This window comes from Aethina tumida, chromosome 2 (genome assembly GCF_024364675.1).
Source record: "Aethina tumida isolate Nest 87 chromosome 2, icAetTumi1.1, whole genome shotgun sequence".
Taxonomy (NCBI): domain Eukaryota; kingdom Metazoa; phylum Arthropoda; class Insecta; order Coleoptera; family Nitidulidae; genus Aethina; species Aethina tumida.
In genome coordinates, this window is record NC_065436.1 from 37,208,685 (window position 1) to 37,231,113 (window position 22,429).

General features: G+C 31.9%; 1 protein-coding gene across 3 annotated transcripts in view; it reads left to right on the top strand.

The window, feature by feature from the left end:
- Positions 1 to 703: 703 nt before the first annotated feature.
- The window catches only part of LOC109599018 (dual specificity protein kinase splA), a 43,223-nt gene continuing 21,497 nt past the window's right edge, over positions 704 to 22,429 (top strand). Inside the window, exons 1-3 of one of the 3 annotated variants that reach the window (XM_049962606.1) lie at positions 704 to 1,094; positions 14,646 to 14,695; positions 16,701 to 16,758. The gene's annotated coding sequence lies outside the window, so the exon portion shown is untranslated. The remainder of the gene's footprint in view (positions 1,095 to 14,645; positions 14,696 to 16,700; positions 16,759 to 22,429) is intronic. The other 2 variants (XM_049962604.1, XM_049962605.1) reach the window with 2 other exon arrangements.

A 22,429-nucleotide genomic window follows, 5' to 3' on the forward strand; every position in this document is an offset into this window, starting at 1 on the left:
TTGAAATCTACTTTAAAATGCACAATTCGACCTCCATTCAAAGGGATTTCTTGAAGGTCGACCTAATGTGACCCACTAACAAACTTTATACATTTTTTTCAATCATTTATATTTCTTAGTTTTTTTTTTCTGTTTCTGTATTATTAATATATCATACATGTATATGTGCATTTTGTTCTAAATTAGATAAATTTTCTTTTTTAAGTGTTTTTGTTTCTAGGTTATAAACAATTATTATTTATAAGTATTAAAAATACACTACATTATTAATAATTTTAAAAACTAAATTTGTTAATATAATAACTTATCATCATATATTTAATTAGTATACTTAATTAAATTTATTTATTTTGCACATACAAAATATTATTTGTTGGTTTACTATATTTTGTACATAAGATACTTAATTGCTTTCTTCATTTTAATAAAATATTTATATAATATTACTAAGAATGCTAATTAAATATATTAAAATAATATTATATGTCAAGTAGATGTTTAGTTTATGGAATACAACATTCAACACAAAATAAATATGTAAGTGTTATAGTCATTAGTCATTTTCTATGGGAAAAATGAAAAAGGTCCGATAATTCCGTGTGTTAAATCCGGACGGCGGTGAGTACGTAGCCGCAGCGTAGAGCGTGTCGCTCCGGCAAGCAGCAAGCAGCAGGCAGCAGGCAGCAGGCAGCAGGCAGCAAGCGGTAGGCAGCAGCAGTCGGTTACGAATAGGCGCACGGTGATGTTGGTTACGGACGATGCGCTGAACGGCCCGCACTGAAAACTGGTCGCTCGATGCTCGACGCTCGATGCATTTTCAGCGCCCGTTTTCAGCGACATGTGAACATCAACTCTCGCTGTACGTTTCGCGCGGTCTCCGCAATTTTTTTTTCACGTTTCCTGCTGCACTCCATTCGAATTCGTATCGCCCGTCATTCGGTCAGACACGAAATTTCGAAGTCCCGGTTTTAAACGATTCGTTTTATTTTCGCAGTGTTTGTTTGTGAACGTTCAGGAATTATTACAATCACCACGTTGATGCGTTAGTGTCTTATTCAGTTATTGGATGTCACCACAATTTCTGCTTTACAAAAGTAAGTGTTTTGGTAAGATTTGGCAAATGTTCAAAAATACTCAAACAATTTCTTTATACGACTCAGACTTACATTTAAAGATTAAAAAGACTGATTTATTGTCACATGTGCTGATTTTTTGTCGACCGAAAAAATTCCACAGTTTCGTTCATAAATTTATACCAGCTCGATATTTATCGATGCCGTCAATTAATTATTTCTGGTAAAAATATTACTCTACTTTTATGTTAAAAATGTTTATACGAAGCTATATAATTTTGAAACAAAACATTTATAAACTGGCGCCTCAGAATTATTGATAAAAATATTATATTTCTGTAGTTTAACTGTAAACATCTCGCATAAATAAATATTATTGTTTAGTATTGATTCTTCAATATTTAATAAATATTCCATTGATTTTGTTGTTGCCAACCAAAATTTTAAATATTATTAATAGATAAAATGTCGAATGAATTTATCTGTTATAATTATAAGTATAAATAAATAATTGGCTTGAATTCAACATTCGTGTCTAAAACTATTTAAAATGGACATACAAAAATAAATGGACACAACTTATTAAAAATATGTTGTAACTAATATAAATATAGGTCCAAAATAATTTTGTTATATGATTGGAGGAAGAAAGAGATAAATAAAATATTTAAAAAGTTAAAATTTGTAAAATATCATAATTAATGATTATTAGAAAAAGTTATTTAATGTAATATATAAAATGAAATTATTTTTCAAGTGAATTATAATTTAAATTTGTTCCTTTTGCATAATTTAATAAATATAAATATTAATATTGATTTTTCACTAATATTTAATAATAAATATAACAAACGTGTAAAATTATAATTAAATAATAATATAAAAATATTTCTAAATATTTGTATTATTTCTCCAGTTTCTTCTTATTCTAAAAATTGATTAAATTTTTCATTATAATAATAATTAAAATTAAATTAAAAAATATATATCTTAAATTTCAATGATGATCTGTGACTCATTTTTATTAATAAAATATAAAAAACATTATTAATGAATTACACATTCATTCTTGGATATTTGTAATATTTTACCACTTTTTTCTTATTCTAAAAATTAAATAAAGTATTCATTTTAATAATTATTTTTTTTCATTTTAAGAAAAATTTGTTTCTAATTATCAATATTTATCAATTAAATGTATAAAAAAACAAATTAATGCAGTGGTAAAACAAATCTGGATATTTCTATTATTTCACCAGTTTCTTTTTTATTCTCAAAATTAATTAAATTGTTCATTTTGATAATTAAATTTTTATCTAAATTTAATAAATATAAATATTAATATTGATTTTTCAATAATATTTATTGATAAATATAAAAAACATGTAAAATTATAATTAAATAATAATATAATAAGCTGTTTGTTATATGATTGGAGGAAGAAAGAGATAAATAAAGTATGTAAAAAGTTAAAATCTGTAAAATATCATAATTAATGATAATTAGAAAAAGTTATTTAATGTAATATATAAAATGAATTTTTTTTAGAGCGAATTATAATTTAAATTCGTTCCTTTTGCATAATTTTAGAGTTTAATGAAATAAATAATATAATTTGTTTAGTGAATTTGATGATTAAATTTAAGATAAAAGATTCAAAGGATCTAGAGACTAGAGACTGTCTGTTTCCTCTTGGTAAGTGACTTTATAAATCTTATCTTATTACCGCATTTGAGGCAATAAATAATGAATGGTTGTATCACGACGATGTGAATATTTATTTTATGAAAAGTAAGGCGAGTTAGAGGCATTTTAGAATCGATGGGCGGAGACGATTGCGAAATCGAAAGGATTATTATGTGGGAGCAGTAACACCGATTCCAATTTAAATTACTCGATTCGTGTTGAATGTTAAAATGTATTTCCACTGTTCTTTTTTTTTATTTCAGATATTTATGAAGACTTTTTTATTAAACAATTGGGCCACATTAAATTTTGTAATACACACTTATCTAACTGACTTAAACAGAAAATTACTGGCCTAAATACATGCGTAACGTAAATTTTGTACCTTAAAATTCTATTTAAAATTTATCTTCTCCAAATCGTGAGTAAAAAGTTATTGTCGTGATTTTATTATTTTGTTTTTCTTCAAATTATACACTGATTTCTTCTCATTAATATTAATAAATCTCATAGTTTTTCATACAAAAAAATTATAGGTTTACCAGTTTTTACTTTTACACACGACAATATTTAAAATGAAATCTTTTAGTTCTCTGTATAAATTATTTATGGCATTTTCGTGCTGAATCTGTAAAATATTTATTTTGTATGTTAGCACAAATATTATATTTTTGTGATCACAGGTTTTCCATAGTTATAGTTAATGAGTGAAACGTACTTGAACAGTTGCATGTGCACAAAATAAAAATAATCATTTATACATGCAATTATTAACAAAAAAATAACTTTTTCCTCGTCATAATTGAGGAAGTGATGCAGAATTGTGTAATTTTGTCTCACATGTTCGTATCAATAATATTTTTCTATTTGATGAATAAAATAACTTAATCCAATTTAGAAGAAACAAATTTAATAATGGCCTGGTTAATGAAACAATTACGACGTCCGGTGATTAAATTTGGACCGTTTTGAATTTTATAAATATTGAAATAACAACATTCTCTTAATCCTTATGAATATTCATTAATTTTTAATCCGTTTTGGCACAAAATCCGTAAAAACCAAGCAGTTGCTTTAATTTTATTCCGGTCCTCATTTGTATTGTGTTGATGTGTTGGGATGGTGTTTCCTTTTATTGTCTTCCAAATTTACATACACAACAAATTCGAAGAAGTGTGATTTGAAATTTTGATCTTTGTACATTGTAACTACAATGAAATATTTGAGATTGTGATGTGTCGTAAAAAATTACGAAAATAGATTGATTAAATCATACAATTGAAGTATTGAAATTTCGTCTAACGGATTCACTAAAACCGGCCGAAAAAGGTGAGAAACATTTGTAATAATCGTGTTGCCGGTTGAAAAATTTTAAGGCAATTTAAGTAGTTAACTGGTAAATATTTATTTACACATTTCTGAACTAATATTTGGCTTTGAGTAAACTCACTCAGAGAGGCACTGAAATAGGGTTCAAAATCATCTGATAAACACGTGTGGCTTCCAAACACAAAAAGACATTCCCAAGAAGATTTGTCATATCGGACAGATACCTATGAGTGTGTGTGTGTGAGAGAGGAAGTGATATTATCAAGTAAAAATGTGGCTGTAAATGCCACTACTGTAATTGTACATATTTTTGTAAACTATCAGTTAAATGTGACCTCAAAACATTTTTTAGTGTTTACTTACATAAACACGTTAAAAGTTAAAAATGTACGACGTCTATTCGGTTCGATTTGGGAGCGTACAAGGAAATACGAAATTCAATTATGAAACGCGATTTCAAAAATTACATGTTTAATTAATTTATTTCGTTGGCAAATTATCAAACGTTTCGTTGTTGCGTCCAGCAACTTTTGTAATAACGTCAACGTTTACTTTGAGCATTGAAATTTTCGAAATTGATTTTTTGAATGTTCCAGACAACAATGCCGCCCACAGTTTATCTAAAATCAAAGACGGCGCTACTACAATAATAATGATTCGTGGAATGTTTAACAGACCGTCCCTAACTGAAAACTACCTCGAGGTTAGGGCTAAAACTGGTCGCAACAAAGGGACTCGAAGTCAAACCGATTAGCAGTGTTTACCGGTAAAAAGTAAAATCAATAAACGCATATCTGATTGATCGGATTAAGACAACATGCCATAAGTTTAGGCAAATGGTGCGGCCGCGTTTCGTAAGAGTCGCAGTCGCAGTTGCAGTTTGCAAAGTTGCAGAGTTGCAAAGGTATTGAAACTCGTTCATGTAACTCGCATTTAAGTAGCAGGTTGTGTCAATTTTTTCCATTCCGTCCAGATGCATTTTGTAATGGAAATCCACTTTCACATAATTAATGATATCACGAATATATTAAGCACATTTAAATACCAGGGCATCAATGTCCCAAGCAAAAATCTTTACATAATACCAAATTAAAAACTGAATAAATATTAATAGAATTGATAGCGAAAGGAAATATGCTAATAATCTCATTTATCATAAATTGTTAAACAGGTGTCGAACGTAAATTGCCACGGTTCGTTTCGAGCCACCGACAACTTTGCAACATTGCCTGCCGTTCTTATGCACATAATATTCCTCAATCCAATCTTTATTATCAACATTGTTGCTGATGAGTCTACCCTAAAATTTAGAGTCGTTTTGAAACCTGTCCAGAATGGCCAAAAGAAGAGTTTCTTCCCGTGTCCAGAAATGATAAAAAGAAGAGAGAATAGAGTACCTCTATAATAGTTACTGTTGTTAGCTTTATTCTATAAGTAAAAGATTTATTTATCAGTTTTATTGTAAGTCTGAAATTGAAATAGTCATTTTAAAATGACATAAAATGGAGTTTGTTCCAATTACCAATATTTTATCATTAAAAGAATAGAAAAAGTTCAATATGGATGAAAAAAAGGTTCTCTCAATCTCCAATATTGATAGAAAAGAACAAAGTTTGTTTATTATAATATTCCTCCGTTTAATCTTTATTATTAGCATTATTGCAGATAAACCCACCCTAAAATTTGGAGTCGTTTTGAAATCTGTCCAGAATGGCCTCTTTAATAGTTACTGTTAATTTTAATCTATAAGTAAAAGATAAAGATACATTTATCAGTTTTACTGTAAGTTTGAAATTGAAACAATCATTTTAAAAATGCATAAAATGGAGTTTGTTCCAAGTGCCAATATTAATAAAGGAGAAGAGAGTATTTTATCATTAAAAGAACAGAAAAAGTTCAGTATGGATGAAAAAAGGTTCTCCCAATCTCCAATACTTATAGAAGAGGACAGAGTTTGTTTATCATAACATTCCTCCATCCAATCTTTATTATCAGCATTATTGTTGATGAGTCCACCCTAAAATTTGGAGTCGTTTTGAACATGGATGAAAAAAGGTTTTCCCAATCTCCAATATTGATAGAAGAGAACGGAGTTTGTTTATCATATTCGCTTTGAAATAAATTTAAAATAGATGAAAGAAGTTATATCTAATTTCCAAAATTGATAAAGAAAAAGATATTTTTTTTCATTATTAAAACTAGTCAAAAAATATATAAAACAGAGTTCGTTTTTAATAATCAACATTGATAATATGTTTTAAATGTAGCTAAAAAATGGATGAAATATTATTCCTTCTTCCAATTAATAAAGGAGAAGAGTTTCATTATCATTGTTATTGACATTAATTCGATTCTAAAATTAATAGAATCATGTTGAAATTATCCAAAAATGGATGAAAGGCCAACTTCTTCCAACGACTCAATACCGACAAAAGTGAAGAGTGTTTCTTGAGCCACCTGTTGCGTCTCAGTACCAAAACAAGTGAAACGTGAGATCCGATTGGAGTATTGTTCCCGGCATTCCAGTGAATCATCGTTGGTCGTCGTGCCGGGGGGAAAACTATGGTAATTTCGCGGCGTTTATCCCGAGAAGACCGGAAAGAGTGCCGGTTTCGGAACGGAGCGTCTCGGCCGCGTTTAATAACAGTGATTAAGTTGCATAATCGCGCGACTCGGTCTCAGATCGCCTCGGGTCATGGGTCACTTGTCCAGACCTTGATATTCACCCAAATTACCGCACTTACGTCTCCGTCTCTGTCTCCCTCTTTCGTCCTTCCAATTATCCCGTCCTTATGTCTGTCGCTCTAGACGTATTACAAGTCGAAACGTTTTCCAGGAAATGATGATCAATTTAATGACATTCTTTAAAGACGTTCCATTCAGTCTTTTGTATATATTTCACCACGACTTATCACTTCAAAACCACACAACGGGTTATTTTGTGATAAATTCGGTCGGTTTCACCAAGAAAATGAATAGCGGACTGATAAAATAAATTTATAATGTGCACATATGCATATTAATCGTTAAAAGTGACAAATAACTTTTGCAACACCATAAATAAACGTGATATCGAGTCAGAAATTAAATCTGTTGGTCTGGCAGTAATAATTGTCGTTAACTATTTATTACTGCTCACGTTTATACAATATTCTTTACGAATTAAATACAACGGTTTAATTTATTAATTAATAACCTTAATTAAAAAATAAAATATTAATTATTTTACAAAAACATATTCACATGTTTTACTGTTAATCGATTTTTATTAGGAAGTAATTGCACAACTGTAAAAAGATTTGCAACAAATACCATAGCGATATTTTTAAAAAATAAACATTTATGAATTAATAAAATACTTTAAAAGTAAATCAAGATGACTGTGACTGAATGAGAGACATCGAAAGTAATTTTTGAAAGGAAATTGAAGACGAAACGGCGACGTTGATGGGGAAATAAAGAATAAAGAATAAAGAATAAAGATTACGTTCGAGTTGAACGACTAGTTGGTAATTTTGAAATTTGTAACGCTGTTGATACTTTGTAACAATTATGCCCGATGCAGTAAGATTTAACGAGCAACAGATCTGGATTACATGACATAATGACGCACATAAATTCGGAACGTATGGATAAAATAATCGCTGAACGGTCCATGTTAGCTCGTACTTTATTTTCCAGTTCGGAACGCATAAATTTCTGCGCCGTTTAATTAAATGATTATTCCGCGTAGGAAACAACGACGTTTGTTTGATAATGAAAGGAAAAAAGCGATGCTGTTGCATAGGAGAGGTGGAGAGCTGCAGCGATCCTGTTATTAAAATCACTTAACAGAATTGAATCATCAGTTAAGAGAGTTAAAGGCCGAGGGGGAGAATCGACTCGGAAACAATGTACAATAAATATAAATTAATTGTGAGCGGTATCTGTTTAAAAAGCAGTTTGCAGGTGTCCGATATCTATCTAAGAAAAATTCGCAAATTGACGTGCCACAACTACATGCGAAATCCACCTACAACATTATCCACCTATCTTTATCACGACTCGCGATGGAGTGTTTGTTTATTTTTGCCCATTGTCATAATTTATGCCTTTATTCGAATCATTACGGCTCGCCTGATTGATTCGAATCCTTCGAATCGAGACGTTCAGTTCATAGAATCAGTGTCGTTCGTACTCACCGCACAAAACCTTGATTTAATTCCATTCTTTTATTGCACTATCCATCCTTGAAAATTCATGAAAAAAATTAAATAAATTACCACAACAATCTAATCTATTAATATTAATTATAGAAAGTATCGCCGTTTAGTTGGTTTACAATATAATCACGATTATGATGTTAATTTGTTGTTACTCGTGAACTTTGAAGACGTACCATTGAAATTTCTCTACAATATCGATTCGTCCAATTAAATATATGATATTAGAAAAGTTTCTAATGAAAAGTCATATGTCACACATGGAAATGCGTTTCACTAATTGTTCTCTGTGGGACTTATATGGACGTAAGCGAATTTCTTTTCGTTTCAATCCTACTACAAACAATTCATAATTAATTCAATTAATTAATAAATAAAAAAATACAGTTATGTCAGAAATGTGCATCATTTCATAAACCTGTAACAAAATCTTGTGCAAATATTCGTGTTACTTCAACCGATAATTTAATAGTCAAACAAATTCTTCACTTTCTCGTCTATTTTTTTAAATTAACGTACGTCATTCACATTTGTTATTTATTAGGAAAAAATAGACAACAATGATAGGAGATTGTCGTGCTCGTCACGGACTACATTAAACTGCATTATATAAAGAATTGCGAAAATTTTTCGGTTTACCAACATGCAAGAATTCCATTAATCATCGTTCAACCTCAGACCGACAATTCTTCTTTATTATACACACCACAATGGTCATATTCTGGGCAATTGCGACAAAATAAAAAGGAATCGAAACACTTTCGTTATTGTTGGTAAATCCACCATAAAATTAAATTCTCCTGACGCCCAGAGTCACATTCAAATTTAGTCGGGCATGTTTCGAAATCTCATATTAGTCCAGTTATCTTAGTTAAAATTAGGTAAATATCTTGGAAATCGAGATACTCAGCCATAAACTCGTATAAACTTATATTTTGACTTACCAAAACTTCTCTCAACGTCTCAAAATTCACACATGGATAGGATGGCTGCAATTTAAAAGTCGGAGGTTAAAAGTCACAAATCGATTTTTCGCACATTTTTTTTTTTTTTTGTAAATATCTCATTTCCTATAGGTTCTACGCTATTGTATTATTAATATTGTAGAGAATTCAATTCTCTACAACTTTTGTTTTAAACATTTTTTCATACATCGAACCGTTGCAGAGATAGAGGGCAGAAAAGGTGCGGGTAGAGTATCATTTGAGGTCAACTGGAATTCTCTACAATATTGATAAGAAATATAAGTAGCGTAAAACCCATAGGAAACGAGATATTTACAAAAAATGTACAAAAAAAAGTTATTTTTGTGACTTTTGACCTCTGACTTTTTGAGTTTAGTCAAGTTTTGGAATGTCGAAATATGAGTTTATACGAGTTTATAGCTGGGTATCTCGATTTCTGAAGTGAACTCCCTATAATGACTGGACTATATTGTGCAGAAAACAATATCAGTTAATCAATTGAACAAAATTATAGTTAAACAGGTGCTGGTCGAATCGATATTTGCCAACTTTGTTATTATGCTAAGGTTCTCGTTAAATTATTCATTGCACCTCTGAAAAATAATCTATAAATCTAAAAAAATATAAATAATAATGCGACACAAAAAATTGTGTCAAAATTAAATTATAATTATGCGGCTGGACATGTTCACATGTTAAGAACAAGTTTTACCGTACATATTACTGACCCAAATTCATTTTTGCAGTTCATTCTCCACTCGAATTAATCCCAACGGATCTTTTACTTCTTCATTGTTAGATATTTTCTTTGGTCGATTTTCGGTGTAAATTTCCCAAAACGGCGATAAGAAAATGTTTATGATTTCATCAATTTATACGTAGTCCGATTAAAATTTTAAACATGGCGTAAATTATCCAAGAATTATGCATACAAATAAGCATTTCAAGTAATTCCGCGAATTTCAATACTTATATAAACAAAATTGTTGACACAGCCCACATTAAATAATTCCGCGTTATATAAGAAAACTACTGAACTTTAATCGCATAAGGATGTGCAAAATGTAAAGGTCAATTAAATATTAATTATACCACTTGCAGTTTCGCAATCGTAAAATGATTTTTAAGTGATTGGCAAATCGCACAATTCGCACTTGTTACTCGTACGCAATATCGCAATACCGACTGGAATATGTTATAATTGGACTAAATAATTAATGGCGAATTGAATGAGGTCACTGCAATTTTAACAGCTAGCAATAATATTCGAACGAACGTAAAACGGTGTCAAATATTTTATGAAAAATACCCGATGGTTTTATTTCGGACGGATTGATTAAAATTGTTATTAGTAACATTAAAATGTCATAATTTTCTTCGTAATTCCTTTGATAAATTTAATTACAACATTTAATGGTTAATAAAGTATTTATTAAGGAAGTAAAATGACCAGTTGCGAACATAAAATTCTTAAATTTTGTTGTCGTTAATTAATAATAAATAATTGCTATGAAAAAGTGTGCGGAATCCAGTGAAGAGAAACAAGTAGTTGGAAAAGGAAAAAAACTAAATCACGTTTTTGTCATAACTTCATTATGTTTCAAAACTTATAATTTACTGTAAAAACTAATTAAAACTATAATTAAACGACGATGAATGCAAACATGCAGAAAATGAAAATAAATTATGATTTTTTGTTAATTCCCAAAAACTAATTAAACCCTCTTCGAAGTGGAGCACCGACACGGACCTAATGACGAATGAATAATTCATAAGTTCGATTAAAATAAGACCGTGTACGACAAATTAATCACCCACACCGGATTTATTTATCCCCGAAACAACACAACACCTTTGCAATTTATAAATTAATTAACTTCCAGATCTGGCGTGTTTGGAAAATTTCTTACACAAAACTGGTATATTAATGAACCGTCTTGTTAACTTTATCACCCCGTATGACCTTAATTAAGTCGCTCGGGATTAAACGAGGAAAACGGTTCTAATTACTGAATTACAACTTCTTGTCTAGACCGAAATTGGAACGGCACAAACATTAGAGAGGAACGATTTAAAAAATTACATAATTCTAGTGGCGAACTTTGACCTTTGGTAGTTTCTGCTGTGAAAATCGTGGTGGTAATTTGCCGGTATAACAAAGTTGCAATGGTGAAAAATTCAACGAAACTTCTCATAAATTATGGACGGTTAAAGTGAATGTTTCGTTTCGTTTCGTTGTCGTACCTTCGTTGAAAAATTTGACAAACACATTGGAAATGTTTTAAAAGTGTGAATTGCACCCGTCACTCTAGAAAAACGAAAAAGTGTGTGTGTGCATAAATAAATAATTTAAGTAGAAGTTAGTGTAGCGGTCGCAATCAACTAATTACTCATTTTAATCGACAACAAACTAATTGTATTCTCGTGTTTCAATTATCATATTATAAATAAACAAAGTGCAGTTGTTTTGTTGTGCGTTGTATAATTATCTCGGCGAGTGTTACATGGTATAATAGATTGGTTGTATTCTAGTAGCCTGAGCCAAAAAACGACTACGACAACAATCACGACGCGTCTGTCCAGACTCGAATTGTTATTCACTGGAATTATGTCCATTTTTACGGTGGTACCTGCCAACTCATTATTGTTATCGTACCGTCGATATGAAAAGTATGATTTCAACGCAAACACCGTCGATGATAATTACAAAGTTGATGAAGGTGGAAGGAAGAAAGAAGGAGGAATATGTGTGGACGCGTCCGGACGGTGGAGATGCGTAAAAATGCGAAAATCCCACACGTGTTTACATTTGTGGTGCTTTCAATTTCCATAACACGATAGTAAGAGTGTAATTAGTAGGATAATTTATTCCGCACATAGTTAAAGGTTATTAATGTTGATGTTTGCATGTATGCCAAAGTTGTAGAAAAATGGCAACAAGCACCATAGGTAAGATAATGCCAAATAATGGCCGAGATAGAACGGTCACGACTCCCAGATAGTTTCCAGCGCGTATAAAACAGGGGAGAAAAAGGAATAGAGAAAAACTGGTACACACACACACATACAGTACGGAGAACGGAGAACGGAGAACGGAGAACGGAGAACGGAGAACGGAGAACGGAGATCGGAGTACGGAGTACAGAGTACAGTGGCGCATATCGCCGTCTCTCAAATTTATTCCTGTCCCATGGCGCCTAATTACATTAAAAAACGCACACAATGGGAATCGGTTCTGCACACCAACTCTTATTTATCGCCGCAGCGTCATAGAGAGCACTGCCTCCGTTCCTCCACTCTCTCCTCATCTCATCCACCGGTCCAAATCGAAAAGCAAAAAACAGTGATCATAATTTCTGCGAACATGCACACGATCGGATTAAGTGCGTGCATATAATTATCTGTTTCAGTGTCGCTTCTTAATGACGCACAAATTGCCGAGGATTCGTCACAGAATTCACTTTACTCTAATTAAAATTAGCGATCGTGTGTGTGTGTGGAATGAATAAAAAAGGACGGTGTCTGGAAATGGAAATTCTGCAGAAAAATGTCGGACGGGGATAATTATAAATGCATTTACAAGGTCGTTAAGACACATGTTCGGATACGGTTTCTAAAGAGGATTTTGTCTTTGACACACTGAATAAATTCACGATTGCCCGTGCGGAATCGTTCGCTCTTTCTGTTCGTCAACTTAAAATTAATTACGCTCGTGTTTATTAAGATCTGCAAACTGTAAAAGCCTCTTTTCAACTGGATTAATGAAAATGTATTATTTAATATTGTGTATGTTGAATTATATTTATTTATATTAATCAAATCAATTATTAATAATCTTTTTATAAATATTCAAACAGTAATGTAAAGGAGACTATTGTTTCCATATCATAGAATCCAAAGAATCCAAAAACTCTATATATATATAAGATAAAAAATCTAAAAAATCTAAAAAATATAGAATATCTAAATAATCTAAAGAATCTAACAAATCTAAATAATCTAAAAAGTCTTTAGACTTAAAGTATCTAAAGAATCTAAAGAATCTAAAGAATCTAAAGAATCTAAAGAATCTAAAGAATCTAAAGAATCTAAAGAATCTAAAGAATCTAAAGAATCTAAAGAATCTAAAGAATCTAAAGAATCTAAAGAATCTAAAGAATCTAAAGAATCTAAAGAATCTAAAGAATCTAAAACATCTAAAGCTTTACCATTCGTGGGCTTACTATGTGGATCTTTATTATTTATTATATTTTATTACTGAGCGTTTGTATCCGTTGGCTTGTAGTGTTCTTGTTCCTCAGCAAGGTGGTATGTGGCACATATCCTTTTTAGCTCGTTAGGTTAGTATTTTGATGACCCCTTGTTTTTGACTAGGATGATGGTTAGATAGTTTATGTAGATATCGATCGGTGTGACTAGGTTTTCAGTATACTGTAGGGTCTAAATGTTCACCCACTCGTTTTACTAGGATATGCAAAAAAGGTATTTGGTTCTCCTTTTCCAATTTCATTGTGAATTTATTATGTTGAAAGTTTAGGTGTTTTAGAAAGTGATTTAGTTTTTCTTGTCCATGTTTCCATATCACGAAAGTGTCATCCACGTAACGGTACCAAACAGAAGGTTTGTGTTAGGTCTCAATCGGTTTTTGTTCAAATTTTTCCATAAAGAAATTGGCGATCACTGGACTAAGAGACCGCCCATTGTTAATCCTTCAGTCTGTTCGTAGAATTTGTTGTTCTACACGAAATAGCTTTCAGTAAGGCACTATATCTGGAGGGAATATTTCTGATATCATATTTAAGAAATCACTGACAGAAACCTTAGTGAAAAGTGACATTACGACGAAACTGGCCAGTCTATCTTCTACATCAAGATGTAATCCTTTCAATATCTCAACAGAATGAGTGATCTCTTTGATAACGATTGGGGTGTTTCCAACATGATGTTGAACCAATCTTATATTTAGCTAAATTATATATTGGTGATCCAGGAGTACTAACGATGAGTCGGAGTGGTCATTATGCATAAACAAGGAAACAACTTCAACAGAAAAGAAGAAGCATTGAAGCTTAACAAAATATAGACACCAATGCTCAAAAACATCAAAATCGTTGGGCAAATGAGAACGGCCAACGAACAGAACGAAATTTCTAGAACAACAGTTATCTAAGTTATTATTTAGATGTCAAAGTGACACGAACCAAATCAGACCTCTGAAGATGCTAGCCATTCGTGCTAGCGAAACGCCAGGAAATAATTCCAACAAACATCAACCAATAAAACCGAACAACTATAGATATGCATATTCAAATAGTGTCATAATTGAAAATAACTATTATCAAATGAATATTTTCAATGTAATGAAAAAATTGATTTTTTATTTGTTTCAGCTTTCCTAAGAAAGATGTAAAATCAAGGATTGTTGACAACAATACATAAGGTAAGAAAGAAAATTAATCATCCGTTTTAATAATTACTAAAAACTCAACAATGAATTAAAATACAATTGCTGAGTAGTTTAATTGTAAATTATCAATTAATAGAACAATAATTTTATTTTATAAAATCTCGTCACAATAACAATTGAATTCTTTGAATCCAACTTTTATACTTATATAAGTTTTTCTATTGTGAGGCGATTTCATAAATAAAATTTAAAATATTTTGCAACGATATCAATTTTAAACACTTGACTGTTTCCAATTATCTGTCTCGGTATAATGGCGTAACATCTAAAAATAAATGTATAGATTCAACGAAAACTGGCACCATTTAATGTTAATTGTATTCTTGGGAATGTTCAAGGAAGAGGAGAACATAAAGTTGGAGAAAGATTGCGTTAAAGTGTTGTAATTTAAGTGTTAAAGTATCTCGCAAATAACCATCATCTTAAATCAATAATAATTAAATTCCACTAGGAATATGTGCATGTCATATTAGTCATTGGACACCCACATGGAAATAAACTACAAAGGACGCCATTAGTTCCACCCTCGTTTTCTAAAACGGCTTCGAAGATAAAGAGATTTTCGACCCGAAAGAAGACTCGAATTAATCATTTCAACTACGTTCGGTTTTTCCTTCTTTTTACTTTTTTATGCCCGTTAAACTCAACCTTTTAAGTCGAATTCGTGTTTTCCTTTGAATATTTAAAGTTACAAGTCCTGCGAACTCGTCCGATCCCAGTTTCCTTCTTTCAGGTTAAATTATAACTGGGATTCGTACAAATTAAATCAACGAAATCGAATTATAAGTCTGGATTCCGGTTGTTGATTCGAGTTACTTTTACATCTGTTAGTGGGTTAACAGTTCCAGACACAAAGCAATTTCAAATTCAAAAACCTGCACCAATTCATCCGGCCAACAACAAATGGATCTTGAACCAGTACAATTATCACACACATGACATAACACGAACATGCGATGTATTCTCAGTGACAACCAAATCAATGGAATTAACAGGACCATTGTTGTAATCCAATGGGAACCTTTTGTCCGGCTTAATTCCTTTAAGATAATTGCACTTGTATAATTTCATTTGGTTTATGTAATTTTAACTTTCTCGTATAAATTGGTGCCCGAGGATATTTATTTTTTACTATATCAACAAATATTATTATCGTTGGAACATTTAAAAATATTTAGATGTCAGTTTATTGAATTCATCCAATTGAAATAAAGTGCAATCAATTAATTATGACAAGTAGGAAATAAACATTTTAGCGAACCAGGTGTCATATTATTTAACCCATGTACTTATTTATAAACTTTGACCTACACCATAGATGTACGTACGCAAGTTGAATCATCGTTTTGAAAGAAGGTCATTTAAATTGTTGTTGTCGAACAAAAGGCGGAACTAAATTAATCATAGGATGATTACTTAAATTGTTTATTAATTAGTTATACTTGAAAAAGTTCTGAAACGTTCACTACCTCTTTGGATTTTTAGTTTCCAAAAAAAAAAAAAAAAATGAAGGATAATTCAATAAGATTGTACTTGTAATATTTCAGCTGTATGTGGAGGTTGACGTGAAAATATTTTCTAAATTCGTTTATAATTTTTTACTTAGTAGTTATTACTAATACTTCGAACATTTTTTACAAGTTCCCAATCAATTCTTCATGTTTTTTGATAGATTTTTTTCTTGTTTGATGTATCAATTGTTTGAGCTCACATCACGATTTAAATTTGCGGTCTGCGATTCTTTTTAGTGTGATTAGGCGGAATTTCACATACATTATAGTATGTAATTATGTAGTTTCAAATCTTGATGATGTAATTATCAGTAGTTTTACATCCGCGATGAGTTCTCACATTAATTTACTCAATTTACATAATGTTGATTCGGTAATCCTGAAAACTGTTGCTTTTTTTATAATTATGCTAACCTATCTGAAAGTAATTAAGCAATTGGGATAATGTTGAAAATTTTAATTTGCAGAAAAAACCAACTTCGACCAAAGCTGCAATCTTTCGTTAAATTGGAGAATCAATGTAGGGTGAGTATTATAAATTGCGGATCGATTTATTTCGAAAAAAAATCGAGCTAATGAAGGAAAGTGGTATGTTATTATGGGTACCATCGGGGATGGTTTCAGACAATTAATAACGCTCCTGTATTATTACGGGCTGGATTTATTGTCAATTAGATGCAGTTTTCTTTTCTAATTATACGACTGATACTTTTAATAATTAGCGGTTAAGTTGCTTTTGAACACTCTTAAAATACCATTACAACGTTGTCAGAGTTAGATACTTTAGCAGGAATTCATTCATAAATATGTCTAGCTTGTAGGAACTCGTTTCAGATTGGTTCATTTTTTATGAGAACATTAAAAATTACGAGTTGTCATAATAAAATTCGTACGAAATATAATAAAAATGCCTCGGAAGAAATTGCCATAAATAATGAAAAATGTGGAAGAATACAAATAATGGTAGTTTGGCAACAAGGTGCATTCGTCCTATTTATGCACCGCAGACAGAATATGAACGCGTGTTTGATATACGACAGGTTAATTATTGAAAATAATAGTTTCGAGGCTGGCAATTTAAAAAGGCCTAGTTATTTTTCCGCACGTTTTCTTATTGTCGAACGCGAGTTTCCAAAAGGAAGAAACAAAATAAAAATGCGCGTCGTTTTGATGGTTAATGGTACCGCGAACACCACCGTATAATTGTAATCATTACAATGATGGACATCTTCCATGCACTTTCATGATTGCCGTTTTATATCGTGAAAATTCCGCGCCCGGATTTTTTACGGATTATAATTAAAATATGGCCGTGGAAAAATAAATAAAAAGGACAGGTTCGACGTATGAATTAGACTGGCGGCGGTATCGGGATTTCTGTTCTGGCTTTGCCACTTCCTCTCAGACTGTCGATTTATCCTATCGGCATCGGCACATTTCTTCCTTTCTCTTCTCACCTGCACCTTGCATCTAATTACTTTGCCCATTTTTATTTTATGCCTTTGATACGCTACAATCTCTTGGAAAATTTAAATCCAAATAAGTACGATTAAAATTAGTTTATTTGGAACTAATACTACTTGAAACTTAATTCTCCTACAATTAAACTGCCGCAAAAATCATATTTATGCAAATTGCAACATATGCAAACATATAGAAACATGTATTGATAATATACAGGGTGATTCTCCTAATTTATACATTAGAATTTTATTATTTTGTCGATAGTGGCATCAACATTGTGTATAATTTGAGGTTTTTGTCTTACATCTAAACTTTTGAGTTTAATAAAATAGGGGTCCTACTAAAATACCGGTAGAGGATATTATTACCAACACAAACGTCGACCAATAAACCTGAACAACTATTGATATGGAAACAATGGTCACAAAAGCCTCAACCATTACATTAGACGTCTACGTCTCTACGGGGAGAAAATTTCTAAACTTTACATACGTTTAGAAAAGATTCGTAAACAAAATGCCGCCTACTACTCTGACATTCTTATGTCGCTGGATACGAATATAATTTCCAGTTTTGTACGTGTCAAGAGAATTTACAAGTCACCTAAGACAGAACGGACTTACCACAGAATGAAGAGAGCTTTACTACGATATCCTATACATGACTCTAGGAGATATTTAGCTAAGACCGACGTAGAACTTTTGGACATCTACTATAAATTAAGCAACAGTTTATAACCCACGGATTGAGATAAAGTAAACTCTATAACATATAGAAGTATCGAAAATGCGCATCAACGACGAACGAACAAAAAAGGAAATTCAAAAAATTTGGTAAATCACAATGGGACAACCACAAAACCTCACCAACAATAGATACATTCCGCACAGTCATAAACATAACAGATCGTACTTTGACATCTGAAGAAACGTCTGTAGTTGAAAAAGGTGGAAACTTTACTAATCGTGAAATACCGATTGAGGATATTATTACCAACACTGAGACTGCCATTAGAACTTTACCTGAAAATATGGCCAAGAAATCCACAAGGAAACTTATAATATTCTAATGAAAGCCAAGCCACTGACAAGCAATCTTACAAGTATGAAGTACCGAGCGATCAGAACTCTGAACATGGTCTAAACAAGATGGAAGAACTGCTGGACCGGACAAGATATCGAGAACTGGCTGAAGATCCAAGAAAGAAACACCAACCTAGTATCGTTACGTGGATGATACTTTCGTGGTAGGGTAACATGGACAAGAAACGTCTAAACACTCAACATAACAATATCAAATTCACAATGGAATTCGGGAAAAAGAACCAAATACCTCTTTTGGATGTCCTAGTAAAATGAGTGGGTGAACATTTAGACCATACAGTACACCGAAAACCTACACACATCGATCGGTATCTACATAAACTATCTAACCATTATCCTAATCAAAAACAAGGGATTATCGAAACACTAACGAAACTGCATCCTAGCACAATCAGACAAGTCTGCTGTAGCTGAACATACACTATTAGATGGAAATCATAAGATCATTTACTACAGTCTGTTCGTAGAATTTGTTGTTCCACACGAAATAGCTTTCAGTAAGGCACATACACTATATCTAGGGGAATATTTCGGACATCATATTTAAGAAATTATTGACAGAAACCTTAGTGAAAAATGACACTACGACGAAACTGACTAGTCTATCTTCTACATCAAGATGTAATCCTTTCAATATCTCAACAGAATGAATGGAATCTTTGATAACGGTTGGAGTGTTTCCAACATGATGTTGAACCAATCTGGTAAAATACTTAGTTAAATTATATATTGGTGACCCAGGAATACTAACGATGGGTCGGAGTGGTACATTATCCATAAGCAAGGAAACAATTACGATAAAAAAGAAGAAGCATTGAAGCTTAACAAAATATGATAACATCATCTAAGTTGTTATTTAGATGCCAAAGTGACACGAACCAAATCAGACCTCCAACAAACGTGAACGAATAAACCCAAACAACTATAGAAACGGAAACCTTTACATCAAGAAAAGTTACTAATACTTCTTAACAAGATGATAATTTATGTAGCATTTGTAAATGCGATTATCGCTGTTATATTGACAAAAAAGCGTGGATCCAATGCATTAATTGCATGAACTGGGTTTGCGGTGAATGTGAGAGATTCTTGATTGAATAAAAATTTTTATTTTTTTTATGTTATTTTATTGTTAATTATAATAATACCACTTTTGCCCCATAATATAAAGAAATAAGATTCAATAATGTTTAAGCAGTTCCTGGGCAAATCCGACAAAGAAAGAAGAAAGTTATAATATTATTATTAAAGAATAAACCATATGTTAACTAAAACATTATTATTAAGTTTTAGTGGAATAGATAGAAAATATATCAGTTTAAAGTAAACTTAACAATTTTTGAGTTGGTTTTAGCCCACACCACCATTAGTTACAAAATTTCAATTGTTTTTTCTATAAAACTATATAAATTTGTATATCAATTCATACATATTTACCCCTTTGTAGTAAAATCCATTCCACAATGCGTCTGTGCGTAAATGCGTAAATACCTCGCCTATTGACTCTGAACGCGTAAATATTTAAGGAACAATTTTCCTCCGTTCGCCGGAGCAAATATTGATTTTAAAAGTAAACACACACAACTAATTAAATTGATAAGGGCAATGAAAATTATCACCGTCAATTATAAACACATAATAAACAGATAGAATAAGGAAACAGACCACACAATGCAAAATATATTAACGTGCCTAATTAGTTATTCACGTGTTCAGTGTTTCATACGAACGTCGGTAATAATTACAGTAATTTTTCTATCTATTTCTTGCACACATCTAGTTTTCAGTCCAGTCCAGTTCAGTTCGGTTCAGCTTCTTGTTCCCTTTAGGTTCGTTGTCTGTCCACCGGTAATCAGTTAATGGTTGCTCGTGTGGGCATAATACCGTGAATTAGAAATCCCCGTGTTATTTGCCCCACTAACTATACCCCATAACCTTCGTAATTGGACGCATAAATACGGATCGGGCTTTTCGAAAAGTCTCCTTAAATATATCTAAGCACTTTTCTATTGCTAGGTATAAATGATTAAACCCTCGTTTTAGCTTTATATATCCGTTTCGCTTTTTATCCACCACAAAGTAATTACCAACGTTCGAGATTCCACACGATCGTGGAAAAATATTAATTACATTAAATAATAAACCGAACTCAGGAAACTCATCAGCCGCTTGAGGTCGTTTGTCGTCTGTCGTGCCAGACGATTTTACTCGTTCAAATGAAGATCCTCTAAATTTGAAAGACGTCCTTTAGGATAATTATTGCCGTAACTCGTTTATTAAACCGCATAAACATGCAAACATGAGTGTCGTTAAACGAACGACAAATAAAATATGGAAACGGTCTTCCGGCAATCGCGACGCTTATTTACGATAATTTTTCGACGTGCCAAATAGAGAGAACAGAAGCAGAAACGCGTAAAATGAAAATAACGCGGATGCGATTCGATTTTAGTGTCCACCTCGGTTGCGGTTGCAGTTTGCACTTTCATTTGCTGCGATCCGCAGTCCGGCAGAGGAGATAATTTCCGTGCAAACGTGCCATTGTATTTCGCCACAATAAACTTAATTGACTCGATCCGGAGGTGAAGAATTTCGTTCGTTTATGACCGACTTAATTGTAGGTTTGTTCCTTGATCGATCGTCGGTGGATTTGCTGAAAAAGTGCCTAATTGAAATATGTATTAGACGGTTTTGTGCCAGTCACGGTTCTCGATGCGATCATCGAAATTGCACCGGTTTACGTCGAAAATTGGTTTTAACACTGAATTATTCCTATTTGACTCGGTCACTTCGGGGTAAATTAAATTTTACCATACGTATAATAACGCAGGAATAATAATGATGATGATGATGATGAGTTCGTTATATTGTTTGTGGAAAAAAATCGCGTTTCCTGGATAATTAAACATTATTATATCAAGAAAATTTACCAGCTCGTAAACACATAAAATTTCTACGCCTCACAACGCAACTTTTAATAATTTTATTGTCCGAACGGTCGTAAAATCTAGCAGCGTTTTGCATCATCCTAAACACATGTGATTCAAATTAATAACGTCAAACGGGACAAAAGTCTTTTGTTAAAAGTCCGTTTATGCAATGTTTGCTTAAAAACAATGAGACTCGGTAATTATAAAATGGTGTATTGTTCTTGGATAAATTCCCAATTCACATGGATTTAAAACGAAATTGTGTAGAGATACCAGTGTGAATTATTTTTTGATGTGACCATGAGATGACTTAAACCAAGGAAAGAGGGATTAATTCAAAGAGTAACTTTGTACAAAGTTACCACAATTCCAATAGTAATAAATTAAGATAAACCACAGTGGAAGGATCGTTGGTGCATTGTGCCGAAAAGAACAGTTATATAAATATGTAAAAGTGTGTCGTGTGTTAATAATAAGCAAAGAAATAAAAATAATTGCTAATGTAATACATATGTCAATAACAGAAATTTATTTCCTATATAGAAGCAATTATGTGTAATTTTGCATAATAATAATTATCAGGTAATTATGTCTCGCAACGAGAATTGTACTGTGACACATAAACATACATTTTCGATTAAACTTGTAATTTAAGTAAATTAAAATTTCGTGTAATGGTGCTCGTATCCTGCAAAGATG